Source organism: Passer domesticus, chromosome 5 (assembly GCF_036417665.1).
Source record: "Passer domesticus isolate bPasDom1 chromosome 5, bPasDom1.hap1, whole genome shotgun sequence".
NCBI classification, from domain to species: domain Eukaryota; kingdom Metazoa; phylum Chordata; class Aves; order Passeriformes; family Passeridae; genus Passer; species Passer domesticus.
In genome coordinates, this window is record NC_087478.1 from 72,730,065 (window position 1) to 72,733,323 (window position 3,259).

A 3,259-nucleotide genomic window follows, 5' to 3' on the forward strand; every position below is an offset into this window, starting at 1 on the left:
GGTTTTAATTTTATGTAGTAGACACAATGCAATGCACTCTGCCTGAGCAAAATTCAAGGTTTAGGGCTGCTACTTTGGTAAGATGACAGATGTTAGCTCTTAGAAATGTGAAGCACGTTAAATAGCACTAAAAAGAGACCCAGACTTTAAGTCGGGGGGGTTGGACCTCGGTGGAGTGAGCTCTGCCTCTTTGGCACGGGGGTGGCTCTGGACCCACAAGGTGGCACCAGTGGACAGCTTTTTACACCGGCACTGTGACACTTGCAGGCCTCCAGGTCATCTGTTCTCCCAATGTCCCTTTAGGTTTTTTTCCTTCCCCACCGTGTTTAGTTTTTTCATCTTCCTGCGGAGCACTGCTGCAGATGTGGCAGAAGCAGCGCTGTGCCTTTGGAAATCACTACCTGTCCAGTTCCAGCTGTGGCAAATGCAGGAAATGTTGTGACACATTGGTGACACAAAACCCACGAAGTAAAGCAGATACAGATGGGTGCTGACTGCCCTGGGCAGTGGTCAGCTCTACATCTGAAGCTCAGTGTCTTTTCCAAAATAAATCTGGCTCAGCCAATGTGGCTGAGGGTGATACCTGAGGAAGAAATAAAGCTGATCTTTCATTTAGACTTCAGGATTCCTGCAAGCAGAAATTACATCAAGAGCCTTACATACTCTGTGAAGGAGGCAGAACTAGAGCACTTCAACAACATATTTTTTCTACCTGGCCTATACAGTACTTACATATTTGTGTGTTGTTCAATAGACCAAAACCAGAGGAGATACTTAGCTTCCAGATGAAAAATAATTTGATTTCATTTATTTTGGCTTGAATTTGACTCCAGTGGAAGTTCTTCATTTTTTCAGAACTTTGAGCACCCATCAAGTACCTGCCCCCACCTTGTCAGACACCAGATGTGCATTCTGGTGGCAGATGGGTCACACTGCCCTGCCATCCCCATGTGCAGGAGGGGGCTGTCTCATGGAGAGCACTGGGTTACCAATCCCACTACTTACAAGCTGATGTCTTCTATCACATCACAGACCTGCATGTATGGGCTGACTATTAATGCATTGCTTAGTGAGTGTAAAAATAATGGAAAATATTAAAACAGCATGTAGCTTTTTTTCCCCCAAGAAACTGCCCCATGATTGTTGAAGCATCCTAAGTGCCACATGTAAACAAAACTGTGTATTATTCTTTTTTAATTCTTTTTTTTTTCTCTTTTTTTTTTTTTTTTTTGGTTAGTGAGAGCTACCCCTTCACTCTTGGTAACATCTAAACAATCATAGATTAATTGCCTAATGGATGACTGACTGCAAACACTCACTGGTGTATGAAGGTAACACTGAAGCTCAAGCTGGCTGTTCAGGCTATTTTCTAGTTGTGTTCCATTAATAGCAATTTTCCTACTTTCCAAAGTTTTTTCTGTGGAGATCAAGTCAAAAGCCCACATTGTCTCTAAACTGCAGGAGCAGATTCCTACATCCATGACTAAGCTGAGGGCAATGAGATTGCATGTGCCTGCTGCTGTCTGCATGAACAGATTTGATCAAGAAACTGGACAGAGTATGGGATCAGGAAACAAAATTTGCATTTTAGATTTTTTTTTTGGACAATGATCTTCAGTTTTCCTTTCACTCTACATTTCAGACTGAAAAATTTCCCATATTATTCCACATTGTGGTTAAGGTCTCACATATGTTACAGAAAACCTGGCAAACTGAATAGTGAGTGCACCGTGTAGAAAAATCCCTTGTTAACAATGACAGCAGAGGGCGTTTGCTGAGAGGATTCATTTTCTTGGGTTTCTTAGGTCCAGCAGAGTTCCTTGTGAGTTACCAGCAGGCCTCCTGCAAGTGGCGCTTCGCAGGCACTTCACTTCCACCTGTGCGAGGTCCTCTGCTGAAATCTGCCACCCTTCTAGATCTTATTTCACCTAGCCTTTAGCTGTCTTACCTGCTGTGGTGTAATTTCTTGTGGTGTAATTTGGACCAAACACTGTCAGCAGTGCCTGTGAACTCATCCATGGTTTATAAATGTCATCAACCAGCAGCCCAGAGCCTGTCTTACGATATTATCCTGTCTTTTCTTGCATCACCTTCACCTTCACTGGTATATTTCAAAGGGCTCTGTAAAAATCCTGATATTCCCATGGTACCTGCAGGTTGGGCAGGGCACGCATGAGGCATGGTCAGATGTGCATGGATCAGTGGAAGGTGAGGAGAATTCCAGCATTCAGAGCCTGTCCTACAGCCAACAGTCAGGCCTGCCATGTGCTGATCCAATTTCCTGCTCTTTCTGAGGCATCAAAACAAATAAGCAAAATAATTAACAGAATCCAATCCATGTACTGAAAGTGCCCAAAACAGAAGTGAGCAGTGCCCCACGGACTCATGCAGCACACCTGGAGGCAACATAGGCTTTTTGTGTGACTCAACAACTCACATGACGTTTGAAATGTAGGATCATAGAATCTAGGACTGCTGGAAAAGAACTTCTAGATCATCAGGTCCAACCCAGCACTGCCACATTCACCACAAAACCATGTCCCTAAGCACCACATCCAAATGTTTTTTTAAACACCTCCAGAGATGGTGGCTCAACCAGTTCCCTGGGCAGCCTGGTCCAGAGCTTGGCAACCCTGTCAGTGAATAAATAATTTTTCCTAATTTCCAATCTAAACATTCTCTCGAACAATTTGAGGTCATTTCCTCTTGTTCTATGGACATCTTTTTGCTTGAGCAGAGCATTTCTTTTGCTTTTGTCTAGTGAAGGAAGTTATATCTAATTATGACAGCCGGGAACTCCAGGCCAGGCAGGTTTGATGCTGGGCACACATTTTAAAATGCAACTCTCCCAAGGCAACCCAGCACCTAAGAGGCACCAGCCACCTTGTTAGGAAGTCACACATTGAACAGTCAGTGTTGATACAATGGATTATAAGGTGAATTACAGTGCAACCAGGCTGTATTAGCAAGATGCCATCAAACTGCACGCAGAGTGTAAACTGATGGACGGAAAAGTAAATTCCTTATTTGACATTCCAGAAACACATAACCTGAGCCAAGAGTTCAAGAACCACAATGAAATAAAAAAGACAGACAGCTGCTTGTTTGTCAGGATATCTCTGTGTAGAATTAGAGGCTTTAATTACATATGGGGAATATTAATAACAGTTCAAAGTGGAATGTAGCTAATCATTACGGTGGGATCTCCAAGCAGAGTGATGGTGAAGCCATACAAGATTTTCTTTCAGAGGAAATGAAA